The sequence below is a fragment of the Protomyctophum parallelum genome (genome assembly GCF_964188405.1).
Source record: "Protomyctophum parallelum genome assembly, chromosome: 2".
Lineage (NCBI taxonomy): Eukaryota > Metazoa > Chordata > Actinopteri > Myctophiformes > Myctophidae > Protomyctophum > Protomyctophum parallelum.
The window spans coordinates 14,227,640-14,242,639 of record NC_139699.1 but is presented as its reverse complement, the minus strand read 5'-3'; the positions used below and the strand labels follow the sequence as shown (position 1 = coordinate 14,242,639).

General features: G+C 43.4%; 1 protein-coding gene across 1 annotated transcript in view; it reads left to right on the top strand.

Moving 5' to 3' along the window:
* The window catches only part of LOC310854527 (SH3 and multiple ankyrin repeat domains protein 2-like), a gene marked incomplete at both ends in the record, with an annotated part of 149,655 nt that overhangs the window by 82,121 nt on the left and 52,534 nt on the right, over window positions 1-15,000 (top strand).

The following is a 15,000-nucleotide window of genomic DNA, read 5'->3' as shown; positions in this document are numbered from 1 at the left end:
TGGAAATGCATTGGGGTGGCCATGAATCAGAATCAAAATCAGAATATCTTTATTGTCATTTAACGGAATTGATTTGCAATCCAGCTCAGTGCATTGAAAACAAAAGACATAATACTCTATATAAAATACAAACATTTAAGGCATATTGCACAGTATGTCCTTTTAGTCCATAAAGTGTCAAGTGTCAGAGTTCAAGTGTCAGTGTTTTGAGCTATGACTGCTCTGGGGTATAGAAACTGTTTTTCCGTCTGTTCGCCCTTGCCTTGATGACTTTATACCGCCTCCCTGAGGGCATGAGTTGCAGCAGGTGATGACCCTCCATGAGGATACTGTTGGCTCTCCTGCTACAATGTCTCTTGTAGAGGTCCTCCAGAGATGGAAGGGGACATGCCATGATCCTCTGGGCAGTGTTTATGACCCCCTGAAGGGACTTTCTTTCTGCCGCCGTGCAGCTGCTAAACCACAGAGTAGATCAATACTGACTCGATGGAACAGCGGTATAGACACTTACCCTTTGTTTACATCTAGCATCCAACAATGTTGTATGCTAGATGTGAAGGTGTGAGTGAGGCCTATCCTTTTTGCAGGTGAATAGGATATAAGGAGGTGAGTGAGGAGACATAACTGAAGTGAATGAGGAGTTAAGGGGGTAAATAAGGACATAACGGAGGTGAATGAGGAGGTGAGGAGGTGAATGAGGAGGTGAATGAGGACACGAGGAGGTGAATGAGGAGGTGAATGAGGACATGAGGAGGTGAATGAGGACACGAGGAGGTGAATGAGGACACGAGGAGGTGAATGAGGACACGAGGAGGTGAATGAGGACACGAGGAGGTGAATGAGGACACGAGGAGGTGAATGAGGACAAGAGGAGGTGAATGAGGACACGAGGAGGTGAATGAGGACACGAGGAGGTGAATGAGGAGGTGAATGAGGACATGAGGTGAATGAGGACACGAGGAGGTGAATGAGGACACGAGGAGGTGAATGAGGACACGAGGAGGTGAATGAGGACATGAGGAGGTGAATGAGGACATGAGGAGGTGAATGAGGACATGAGGAGGTGAATGAGGACACGAGGAGGTGAATGAGGACACGAGGAAGTGAATGAGGACACGAGGAGGTGAATGAGGACACGAGGAGGTGAATGAGGACATGAGGAGGCCATCATCTTTGCAAGTTGATGGCTTGACACTAGTTAGTTAGTATATACTAAGGAAATTAGCCTTTATTAAAAAATGAAGAGTTATGGACATTTAAAAAATGCTGCTCTTAATTCACTTTAGCCTTTATAAGATCACAACTGGCCATTTAGTGCATTCACATCATGGGCAGATGCAAGAGATACAAAGCTTCACACCACACAGCATATTAGTAGCTTTGCACCTCGGCTAACGCTAATGTTAACAACGTCTATTTAAGGGTCTTTAGAAGCATTTACTATTGAGCCGCTAAACATGCATGCACGCTACGTTGAACGCTGTATACGTTCATCCAGTGCGATCTGAGCCGTAAATAAGAGATAAAAGGCCTAGAAATGCCTCCAGGGTCGTTCCTGCATGTTATTCCAACCATAACAGCCCACCAGGCAAAGCCAATCGAGCCAAGAGCTGCGGATCGAACGAAAGCCCCGTTCCGCGGTGAGTCATTAATATAATGAAGAAAGAAGCTAAATAACACATAAATGGTGTATTTGGCGCTCTGGGATTTCATGAAAAACACGATAAATCAGTACTTGGTGCATGTTCTATAGGTTAAAGGGATCCCCAGAAGCAAAGCTTTATGGTAAAAGCGTTCACTGTGGATGTGAATATAATGACTATATATATATATATATATATTCAAAGATTAGATGGGTTAACTATTATAGAGGGTATGCGCATGCATAAAGTGAATGGCTGATCGAGTGTCAATGTGTATGACAAAGTGAATTTAACGTTGTGTAAAGTCATTTAATGGAATCAAATTGGACTTTTCTGTTTGGATGTTATGAGCTGTCGAGGCCAGAAAGTAGTTTTTTGCCATAGGTGTTCCTGCATAACTTCTGGGATGATGTCACACGCATACCCTCTATACTGAGACTCTGTAAAGCCCCCCCCCCCCACCCTATGCTGTTCCAGAAAAAAACTGAGATATTTTTTGCTTGCTTACCTTGCTCTCGTTTCCATAATATCGCTAAATAATCCATCGCGTTCATATTTTGAACGAGAGGCAGTTGAGGAGTCAGACATGAAGATCTAAAACAGAATATTCTTCTCTTGTTTGATATCATTCAAGATGTACACACGTCCTTTGAATCCGTGGGTTGGATTGCTTATGACGTGTGGGCACGTTGGATGCACTGAACCGGTTAAGTACATTTTGATGCCAATACTGTATTTTTACTCAAGTCAATTTTGAATTCCAGACTTTTACTTGCATCAGAGTATTTATACATTGCAGTATTGATACTTCTACTTAAAGGGATACCGTTAGTTCAGATTTTTTCATCTTAAGTTGTATGAAATACTTTAATATAGTGGTTGCAACTGTATTGATTGATTGCCCGACTCCCGTGGTGGGAGTTCTGCTCTAGTTTTGGTCAATATTAAGTAGTTCCGGTCATTTTGTGGGGGGTACTGGGGGCCACGCAGTAAAAGTTAATTAATCCACAAAACTAACATCATTTGTAATGTTGACCTTTTTCTAAAATATTAGTGCAACTTTCGTTATTTCTTTGTGTCCATATCACAACACCCAAAAAATAGTTCCATGTGACAGAGGAGACAGCACGTGTCTCTCTGTGCGTCTGACCACTGCACGCATGCCTATCACATCTGTGCACATCCCTGAAGCCTCTGTGTGTGTGTGTGTGTGTGTGTGCGCGTGCGTGTGTGCACATGCACGTGCGTGCGTGTGTGCACATGCGTCTGTGTGTGTGTGCGTGCATGCGTGCATTCAAAGGTGCACTCATTCGAACGAATACACTCACATGCGCACGTGTGCGTTCCTTTCAGTGCATGCACCATTGCCCTGCGTGTGAGTTAGGCTTGGGCAACATTGCCAAACATTTGCTGCCGGCACATCGTCTGCCCCAAAATCAGCTCACAGCGTCAGATCACATATATAAAATATAGCAGATTTACAAGCTCTCAATGCGTCATGGCACGTTGAGAGCTTTCTTTTGCAGTGCCGGTACGAAGTACGATCGTGACTGCACGTTGTCCATCCATCCATCCATCTTCAACCGCTTATCCGTAGTCGGGTCGCGGGGGCAACAGCTCCACCAGAGAGCTCCAGACTTCCCTCTCCAGAGCAACATTAGTGACTTCCGAGACGTTCCAAGGCCAGTGAGTCGATGTGTTTCCTCCTTGGTCTGCCCCGGGGTCTCCTCCCAGTGGAGATATAATCCATCTGGTCCTTGGTCTGCCCCGGGGTCTCCTCCCAGTAGGGTGTGATCCTTGGTCTGCCCCGGGGTCTCCTCCCAGTGGGACGTGCGTCGAGGACCTCCCTAGGGAGGCGCCGGAGAGGCATCCTAACCAGATGCCCCGAACCACCTCAGCTGACTCCTTTCCAGGCGAAGGAGCAGTGGTTCTACTCCCGAGTCTCTCTCGTGTGACTGAACTTCTCACCCTATCTCTAAGGGAGATGTTTTCTTCTTTTTTTTTACTTCACGGGTCCCGCAGTGAAGCACAGTACTCTTCCACACGTTCGGATCTAGTCCAGGGGTCATGAGGTCGTCGCCATGTTGGCCTGTGGTGGACATCTTTGTCAACATTCCATTTTTGCCACAGACATACTGTACAAAATGAGTAGACAATAATATTACCAGAAACATGTGAATAGATAGCCCTGAATGACCATGACCATAACAGATCTGTAACTGTTATACACATGGAACCAAATGGACCATTACATCCAGACTATGTATGAGCCTTAAGCGGTGACCACCTCAGTGTGACGTCATGTTGCAGTTTTAGTAAAAACAGAGAGCTGTGTTGTGTAAGCGGTGACCATGCACCGCAGTGACGTCATGTTGTAGTTTTAGTAAAAACTGAGAGCTGTGTTGTGTAAGCGGTGACCACCTCGGTGTGATGTCATGTTGTAGTTTTAGTAAAAACAGAGCTGTGTTGTGTAAGTGGTGACCACCTCGGTGTGATGTCATGTTGTAGTTTTAGTCAAAACAGAGAGCTGTGTTGCGTAAGCGGTGACCACCTCGGTGTGATGTCATGTTGTAGTTTTAGTAAAAACAGAGAGCTGTGTTGTGTAAGCGGTGACCACCTCGGTGTGATGTCATTTTGTAGTTTTAGTCAAAACAGAGAGCTGTGTTGTGTAAGCGGTGACCACCTCGGTGTGATGTCATGTTGTAGTTTTAGTAAAAACAGAGAGCTGTGTTGTGTAAGCGGTGAACATGCACCGCAGTGACGTCATGTTGTAGTTTTGGGTGGTCCACCTCTTCACCGAAAACTAAAGACTATGAATGAAGGTCACCCGAAACATACATTTTGTAAACTAGCCCTTACCCGTGAAATACTTGCGTGGGGTACTGCGCCCTGGGTGCGTTTTCGTATTTTTAATTCACAAATAAATTCATTATTAATCATTAATGTGTGAAATCGAAAAAAGGGCTTCGTTACGCCCTCCATATTATTATGGTCAATGCCTGTGTGAAAAGTGGAAGTGATTGGTGCAGGCAGTGAGGAGCTACGGCAGTTACAGTGAGACACAGACATTCAGACATTCAGACATTGTCAGAATTATAGTATCAATCAATGAATCAATCAATCAATCAAACAAACTTTATTTATATAGCACATTTCCAACAGCCAAAGGCCGACAGTGCTGAACAAGAAAAAATACAACATGACATTGGAGGCAAGAAAATAGAAACAATAACATATTTACGTACATACGTTGACAAAGAGCAACAATAAAAATAGACAAGGGAACTCAAGTGCAATTAAAAGCAAGGGAGAACAGATGGGTTTTGAGTAGGGATTTAAAAACACAGATCGACTGGGCATATCTGATCGTGAAGGGCAGTGCGTTCACTCCCAATCTTCCACCGTAGCCTGAAAACCCACCTTTTCAGACTCCATCATGGCCCATAGCACTTACCCTAACCCCTTAGATAGCATTTCTGTTGGCTTAGATAGCATTTGACACAGACTTATAGCATGTTATGTAGACAGCACTATAATTGTATTGTATATAGTCATAGCACGCCATAGTACATATGTATAGCATAGTAGTGAATATGTATAGTTTATTATGTATAGTGTATGTATAGTTTCATCATATAGATATTCCACTGTTACCTTCTTAGCTTACGCATGTTTCATGATAAATGCTTTTATGTGATGTATTCCCATGCTTTTGTTCTTGCTTAAATGTAAGTCGCTCTGGATTAAGAGCGTCTGCTAAATGCCTAAATTGTAAATTGTAAATTGTTCCAGAGCCTGGGGCCTGCATCCACAAAAGTATGATAAAGCTTGTTTTGATTAGAATCGGAATCTGGGATTAAAATCCGAGATGATAGCATTTCAAAAATCAAAACAAAGCGAGGCTGGATGGCCATCTTGATATTTTGCCCCGTTTACATCACACTAGCATTCCAGAGCTAACCACATGTACTGTAGCTTAGGACCGCCACCAACCTTACAATTGGGGCGGCGGTGGCTCAGGGGTAGAGGGGCTGGATGGCAACCGCAAGGTTGCCAGTTCGAACCCGGGCTCCCCCAGAGTTAATTGAGCAAGACTCTGAACCCCTAATTGCTCCTGATGTGCTGGTTGGTGCCTTGCATGGTTTCCGCTGCCATCGGTGTATGAATGTGTGTGTGAATGTAATGCACAATCTATGTAAAGCGCCTTGGATAAACGCGCTATATATAAATGCACCATTTACCATTTTACCAATTTACAATTTAGGCATATTGCAGATGCTCCACATGGCACATGGTGTTAAGTATAGCTAATGGATGCTGTTATAGACTGAAAAGTGTTGCTAGTAATGGATGCTGTTTGAATAGAGGTTTGCAAAATTTTGCAGTTTCAGTATAGAAGGTTTGAACTGTTTTACTGTATGTATGGAAGGATTGAATTGATTGATTGATTGATTGATTGTAACCAGACATTTAGGTTTATACCATTTTTTACCAAATTAAATGTGGAGGAAATGTAAAGGGGGCAAATCCCCAAGAATGGCTTCATAAATGAAAATATATACCAATGATGCACAATGTCAACAAGAACCAAACAGCTGCAGCATACATGACGTGTTCTGAAAGGTGAGTTAGTTATGACTCAGACTTTACAGGGGACGGTTTCCAATTGCAGCCGTCAGTATAGGTGGCAGGTGCCCTTTGAGAGCGGTGTTGAAGGAGTCAAGGGATTTACATACATAAAGAGGTATATAAAAGGTATAGACTTTTTATAGAGCAGCCTATATATATATATATATATATTTAAGAAAATTGAGTATAGAAGGGTTAAAGAGGTGAAGAGACGTTGAATTGGCCCAGGCCGTAGCGTAACGGTCTGGGCACCGGACTGGTGATCCAGTCGCGGTGTGCCGCGGGTTCGACTCCCGGACCCGACACGGCCTTTACCGCATGTCATCCCCCCATCTCTCTCCCGTTTCCTGTCAGCCTACTATCTGTCCCTTAAAAAATCAATAAAAGGCGTAAGCCGCAAAAAAATATCTTAAAAAAAAAAAAAAGAGACGTTGAATTCAGTGGAGATGTCCCAGCATGGTTTACTGTATGTCACAATTAATGTGTTAATAAGTTGCAAATGTATAGTCCTACACCAACCATGTTGAAACAGGTGTTTCAATCAGTCTCAACAGGACTACATTTGCAACCCATGAATACTGTAAAAACAACAACAACAGCAAGCACGTTTCCTTTTAGAATGAATCAATATAGTTCTTTAATAACACAGAAAGATGGAAAATAGGACAACCAGGAATCTCTCTCACACGCACGCACGCACCCATGCATGCACGCACACACACACAAATACACACACATACACGCACGCGCGCGCGCACTGAGAAAACATGTCACCCGGTCTTAAAATAGCGCTGGGAGTGGAAGCGATCATTTCTGCGTTCCATTAATAATTTATTCCAAGGTATTCAGTGCAAGTAGAGCAATGGATGCTGAAGCACGGAGGATCCGTTTTATTCCTCTCTCTCTCTCTCTCTCTCTCTCTCTCTCTCCTCTCTCTCCTTGTATCATCTGTATGAACCTTGTTCATACAGATGATAAATTGTAGTCCACCCCCGCCCACCCCCCCCATCCAGTAGTAACAGCCGACAACGGTCACTTAGCAACTGTCGTCATGGAGCTACTGTTTGTTTACCTGAGATATGACAGACAGACAGACAGACAGACAGACAGACAGACAGACAGACAGACAGACAGACAGACAGACAGACAGACAGACAGACAGACAGACAGACAGACAGACAGACAGACAGACAGACAGACAGACAGACAAACACTGGATTAAAGGGATAGTGCAACAATTTCATAGTTTGAGAAGTGGACCTTATGTCCTAGTTCAGACAAAAGACAAAAACTAGGTTTTTAGAGAGAGAGTTGTTGCTGTTACGCATTGCAGGTGTCATGGTGGAAAGTGGAACAGCAGAAATGTTTTATCAACATGTATTGATAAAACGCACGCACTTGCGCATGCGTGTGCGCCCATGTGTGTGTGTGTGTGTGTGTGTGTTGTGTGCACCCGGGTGTGTGCGTATTTGCGTGCGTGCGTCAGTTTGATAGTCAGCCTGCATGATTCATAAGAGACTACATTATTCTAACTAGGACTGTGAGTCACACCAACTAAAGCAGCCTCTCTTCCCTCTCTCTCTCTGTCGGGTCTCTTCCCTCTCTCTCTCTCTGTCGGGTCAAACAGCCTCTCTTCCCTCTCTCTCTCTGTCGCGTCAAACAGCCTCTCTTCCCTCTCTCTCTCTGTCGGGTCTGTCGGGTCGGGTCTTCCCTCTCTCTCTCTGTCGGGTCGCGCCGCCACACACTGAGAGCTTCCCTCTCTCTCTCTGTCGGGTCGCGCCGCCACACACTGAGAGCTTCCCTCTCTCTCTCTGTCGGGTCGCGCCGCCACACACTGAGAGCTAAAACAGCCTCTCTTCCCTCTCTCTCTCTGTCGGGTCGCGCCGCCACACACTGAGAGCTTGCAGATCTGCTATTTTCCGCACACAGACGAGTATAAATCGGTACTTTGAGTATAGTAGTATTTTATATGATCTTTAAAGGTTTTGCAGGGTTTTTGGGTTCCTCCTCACAGAAGACGTGGTTTGGGCTGCATGCCAACCCTCTCCATCCAAGGTCTCCCTCCGTCTCTCTAGTTGTTCTCAGGAAAGCCTAATAAAGTAAATAAAAGGCTAATATAAAACCTAAGCAACGAAATGTTTGTCTCTGGGAAGTGTGTCCATGCAAGGCAATCCTTTTAAAACTCACTGGGGCCAGTTACAATTTACAATGTAGGCATTTAGCAGACTCTCTTAATCCAGAGCGATTTACATTAAGCAATAACAAAAAGCATGGCAATACATCACATACATAAAAAGTAGTTATCATGAAAGCTAAGAAAGTAACAGTGGAGTATCTTTATAATGAAACTATATATATAAACTATATACTATACTATATTATACTAGTTTGGAATGACATGCATTCTGCGTCCAAAAAACACAAGGCTCCGATCCCCCCCCCCCCCCCCCCCCCCCCCGTGCATGAGCCTCATATTCTGTTGGATGGCCAACATTATAGCGCAGCCAAGCATTGTGATCTGAGGCTGGAGAGAGTTTTTGGACAAGTTAGAATTCAGTGATCCATGACCTCAGGGGTCAGGGCAGATTAAGCAGCCTGTCATGGCATGTCTGGCCTGGACAGATTATCTGTGTGATTAACCAGATTAGTATCAGCCAGCTACTGACTGACCGGATGGCATGGCCCAGTCACATGACTGGATGGCACGGCCGAGTCACATGGGCACAGCACTGGACACAGCACTGGAGTCACATGGGCACAGCACTGGACACAGCACTGGAGTCACATGGGCACAGCACTGGACACAGCACTGGAGTCACATGGGCACAGCACTGGACACAGCACTGGAGTCACATGGGCACAGCACTGGACACAGCACTGGACACAGCACTGGAGTCACATGGGCACAGCACTGGAGTCACATGGGCACAGCACTGGAGTCACATGGGCACAGCACTGGAGTCACATGGGCACAGCACTGGAGTCACATGGGCACAGCACTGGAGTCACATGGGCACAGCACAGAGGGGCGCACAGAGGGGCGCATTGGATGGCTGTGTTAACCACAGAGACAATGACTGTGGTTAAAACTATAATCAATGACCCTCAACCGCATCTGATGTCTGCCATTGATCTGAATGCACTGATCTAATCAGAGAGAGAGAGAGAGAGAGAGAGAGAGAGAGAGAGAGAGAGAGAGAGAGAGAGAGAGAGAGTATGGGATGAACCTGACTCTGCAAAAATTGTAATAATACTTTTAGTCGACCAACATTTCATACGATTTTAGTCGACTAAAATGTATTTCGGCAGGCCTTGATGGCGTCGTATAATGCCTGTTTCATATGAGCCGAACATAGCAGAGCTTGTAGATTGTCAATCTTCGGAGAGTGAAACCTGCACACAACCAAGCATACAAGCATACAATAACTTGTCTTTTAGTTCTACTGGATCCCTTCTCCACTGGCATTTTAGTCTAGTTTTTATTGGTTGACCAAATTCATTAATTAAATGAAGTCAGCAAAATTAACACTGCTTATCAGTTTAATGAGAGAAAAGCCTTTTAGTTTACAAACCAGGAACCATTGGACTGTTGTTGGCGAGCCTGATTCAGCCCCAGATATGCTGTAGTGTTTTGAGCAATATTACACCAGAGGGTGTGCTTTACTGTGATAATTGGCACTTGGCGCTTGCGGAACTCACCGGCGTCTTGTTTCTGACCGGTGTCTTGTTTTCTGTCGTGCCAATAATTACGCTAAAGCACACGCACTGCCTTCTATTACCTATAGAGAAGGTGCCCAGTAGCTGTAAAGAACTCTCTGACTAGTGTCTGCTAACACTAGCTCTGGCTTCCAGCCCACATTCAGTTTCTGAATAGTAGTGTTTCTGATGCTGTGATTTGTGTAAATCATGGATGTGCCTGCATTGTTTACAGATACGTGTTATGGCATGGAACTCAGGTCATTTACACCCAATGAGTACACCACAAGTCACCTAACTGTTCTCCTCTCTTTCTGGATGGAGATAATAAAACACCTTAGATTCTTTGGGAATTGTAGATAGGTATTTTTTCAAATTATGAAACTGTATCACAATGAACTCCCAGGGTCTTCAAAACATACAGCCTCTTCTGCTTTGACGATCCCTTTCATAATGCTGCTTGTGGTTCTTTGCTTCGTCATTGAAGCATTGATTTAGTGACTTAAAAAGGAAACGGGACTGATTGATTAGGGACGTTCATTATATTAACCCATTAGCATCATTTTTGATTATGCAACCATAGCTTAGCTATTTGACAAACCTAACGGTTTTGATAATGAATGAATGTGGTGTAAGACTCCTCCCGAAATGAAGCTGGATGTTGAATTACAGTTTGTTTACCAAGTCCAGTGGCGTGTTCCTGTTCATAGACCTCCGAGCACTGAATTATTTGCCATATATGTGTCACAGTCTGTCTCTCCCTCAGTCTGTGACTCCACACTGGCCACTCCCATATCCCATTCCACCACACCCAGTTCCATTTACACACATGTCTTCAACTACCTCATCAGCCCAGCAGTGAACACTTCTCCAATCAACCTGCTCACTATAAAACTGGACTCAGTGCAAACACTCATTGTCGGTTCATAACCTGTTGTCTTGGATGTCCTGCCTGTTCCTGTGTTGACTTTGAAGTCATTCATGCCTGATACCTGCATTCCCCTGTGTAAGATATCTCCTAATTCTTTATTAAATACTTTATTATCTACTCTAGTTTGTTGTGACTTTGCTCCTGGGTTCAACTCTGTCTGCATCCGTGACAATATGGCCTGATCAGGTGCAGAGTGATTTATTAATGTGTGATTAGGCCCAGGGCGAGGTGTTCCATTACGCTGGCTTAAGCATGGGTAGAGAACCTATTCCAACCAATCAGATTGCTTGGTCGGAACAAGATACAAGATAACAAGATACGGTCGCTGACGGTGTTTTTTAATTACCTTTGGAGCATACGTATTTAATTAATTACCTTTGGAGCATACCTGTACGTATTTGAGCCTTTGATCCATGAAAATCCACCTGAAAATAGTCCCATGACTTAATCCACCATTGCGATGCGGAAGAACAACAAGCAGTAATATCGGAGGGATCTCATGGTGAAACCCCGTTCACTTGCATTGAACTCATTTTCCCAGAAGCCCTTGCAAGCCAGTGGATAGGCCAATTTCCGGTCATGTCATCATAACGCGCCGCCCTTGTCACGATGTTTCGCGACAATGCCGGATTTTCACGGCGAATTAAACACATAAAACAAATAGCGGGTTTAGCGTATCATACGCAGGGAAAGACAATGGAATAAAAGACGGGTTTAAAGGGTTAAATGTGTTAAGCAGTCACTATCTGTGTTCACTCTACAGTACATGCCAAGCTGACACAGTTTGGTTGTTCAGAATGTCGGCGTTCAAATTCCCTCCTCCTCCCCGGCCTCCTCCCTGCGGCATTTAGTTCTGTTATTGGTGATTCTGTGATTATGATTATGGATTGTATGATAATTATGTGGTATCTAGTTATGTTATGTTATTGGTGATTACCACTCGGTGGCGCGCTATGATCTGCTATTTTTCAATAGCTATAGCATAGCATAATGCTAACACCAAAAGGGGTTCCCGCCAGAAAAAGCCAAGAGTGAGACTTTAGTGTTTTAATAGGCTCGATGCAAAAAAAGTGGCCTTTTTTAATGTTGATTTGGCCTTTTTTAACATTGATTTAGAAGAATACCGAAATCAAACCCTAGAAAAAAAAGTGAGTGATGCAACTCTGTGGGGGTCCTCGGGGGTCTCCCCAGAACATCCAGACCCCCCTGAACACACGCGCCCGGGGGGGCGGGCAGGTGTGCTGTTTTCATGCTCAGACCCAGCCAGCCAGCCACACACATAGCTCCGAAAGGGAGTGGTTGCACCACTCAAAAAAATCCTAAAATAGGCCTATATGAACATATATTTGTATATCGTTAGCCTCATAGGATAAATGCCTAAGTCATTTTTTATGATTTTCGGATAATAAGAAAAAACACATTTTCTCGCAAGTATGTAAGAGTTTTTAATGCAGATTTTTACAATGGCTTCCTGAGGGGTTAACAAAATGTTTTTTACAAAAAGATAAACATGAGAGTCATTCCATAACAAAAAAAAGTGACTTAGGCCATTTTCAAGAAAATAATCTGTGACTTAGGCATTTTTTTAATACATGTCTACTAAACACCTGGGGGTCTATTAGAGTAATGTTAACTCCATACTAAACACCTGGGGTCTATTAGAGTAATGTTAACTCCATACTAAACACCTGGGGGTCTATTAGAGTGATGTTAACTCCATACGAAACACCTGGGGGTCTATTAGAGTAATGTTAACTCCATACTAAACACCTGGGGGTCTATTAGAGTGATGTTAACTCCATACTAAACACCTGGGGGTCTATTAGAGTAATGTTAACTCCATACTAAACACCTGGGGGTCTATTATAGTAATGTTAACTCCATACTAAACACCTGGGGGTCTATTAGAGTGATGTTAACTCCATACTAAACACCTGGGGGTCTATTAGAGTAATGTTAACTCCATACTAAACACCTGGGGGTCTATTAGAGTGATGTTAACTCCATACTAAACACCTGGGGGTCTATTAGAGTAATGTTAACTCCATACTAAACACCTGGGGGTCTATTAGAGTAATGTTAACTCCATACTAAACACCTGGGGGTCTATTAGAGTAATGTTAACTCCATACTAAACACCTGGGGGTCTATTAGAGTGATGTTAACTCCATACTAAACACCTGGGGGTCTATTAGAGTAATGTTAACTCCATACTAAACACCTGGGGGTCTATTAGAGTAATGTTAACTCCATACTAAACACCTGGGGGTCTATTAGAGTAATGTTAACTCCATACTAAACACCTGGGGGTCTATTAGAGTGATGTTAACTCCATACTAAACACCTGGGGGTCTATTAGAGTAATGTTAACTCCATACTAAACACCTGGGGGTCTATTAGAGTAATGTTAACTCCATACTAAACACCTGGGGGTCTATTAGAGTAATGTTAACTCCATACTAAACACCTGGGGGTCTATTAGAGTAATGTTAACTCCATACTAAACACCTGGGGGTCTGTTAGAGTAATGTCAACTCCATACTAAACACCTGGGGGTCTATTAGAGTAATGTTAACTCCATACTAAACACCTGGGGGTCTATTAGAGTAATGTTAACTCCATACTAAACACCTGTGGGTCTATTCGAGTAATGTTAACTCCATACTAAACACCTGGGGGTCTATTAGAGTGATGTTAACTCCATACTAAACACCTGGGGGTCTATTAGAGTAATGTTAACTCCATACTAAACACCTGGGGGTCTATTAGAGTGATGTTAACTCCATACTAAACACCTGGGGGTCTATTAGAGTAATGTTAACTCCATACTAAACACCTGGGGGTCTATTAGAGTAATGTTAACTCCATACTAAACACCTGGGGGTCTATTAGAGTAATGTTAACTCCATACTAAACACCTGGGGGTCTATTAGAGTAATGTTAACTCCATACTAAACACCTGGGGGTCTATTAGAGTAATGTTAACTCCATACTAAACACCTGGGGGTCTATTAGAGTGATGTTAACTCCATACTAAACACCTGGGGGTCTATTAGAGTAATGTTAACTCCATACTAAACACCTGGGGGTCTATTAGAGTAATGTTAACTCCATACTAAACACCTGGGGGTCTATTAGAGTAATGTTAACTCCATACAGAACACCTGGGGGTCTATTAGAGTGATGTTAACTCCATACTAAACACCTGGGGGTCTATTAGAGTGATGTTAACTCCATACTAAACACCTGGGGGTCTATTAGAGTAATGTTAACTCCATACTAAACACCTGGGGGTCTATTAGAGTAATGTTAACTCCATACTAAACACCTGGGGGTCTATTAGAGTGATGTTAACTCCATACTAAACACCTGGGGGTCTATTAGAGTGATGTTAACTCCATACTAAACACCTGGGGGTCTATTAGAGTAATGTTAACTCCATACTAAACACCTGGGGGTCTGTTAGAGTAATGTTAACTCCATACAGAACACCTGGGGGTCTATTAGAGTGATGTTAACTCCATACTAAACACCTGGGGGTCTATTAGAGTGATGTTAACTCCATACTAAACACCTGGGGGTCTATTAGAGTAATGTTAACTCCATACTAAACACCTGGGGGTCTATTAGAGTAATGTTAACTCCATACTAAACACCTGGGGGTCTATTAGAGTGATGTTAACTCCATACTAAACACCATGGGGGTCTATTAGAGTGATGTTAACTCCATACTAAACACCTGGGGGTCTATTAGAGTGATGTTAACTCCATACTAAACACCTGGGGGTCTATTAGAGTAATGTTAACTCCATACTAAACACCTGGGGGTCTGTTAGAGTAATGTTAACTCCATACTAAACACCTGGGGGTCTATTAGAGTGATGTTAACTCCATACAGAACACCTGGGGGTCTATTAGAGTAATGGTAACTCCATACTAAACACCTGGGGGTCTATTAGAGTAATGTTAACTCCATACAGAACACCTGGGGGTCTATTAGAGTAACTGTTGTTTGCTGTGTATGCAATGTAAAAATGCCCAAGTCACACAAAGTGAGTTAGGCGGCAACGTAAAAATGCTCAAATCACACAAGTGACTTAG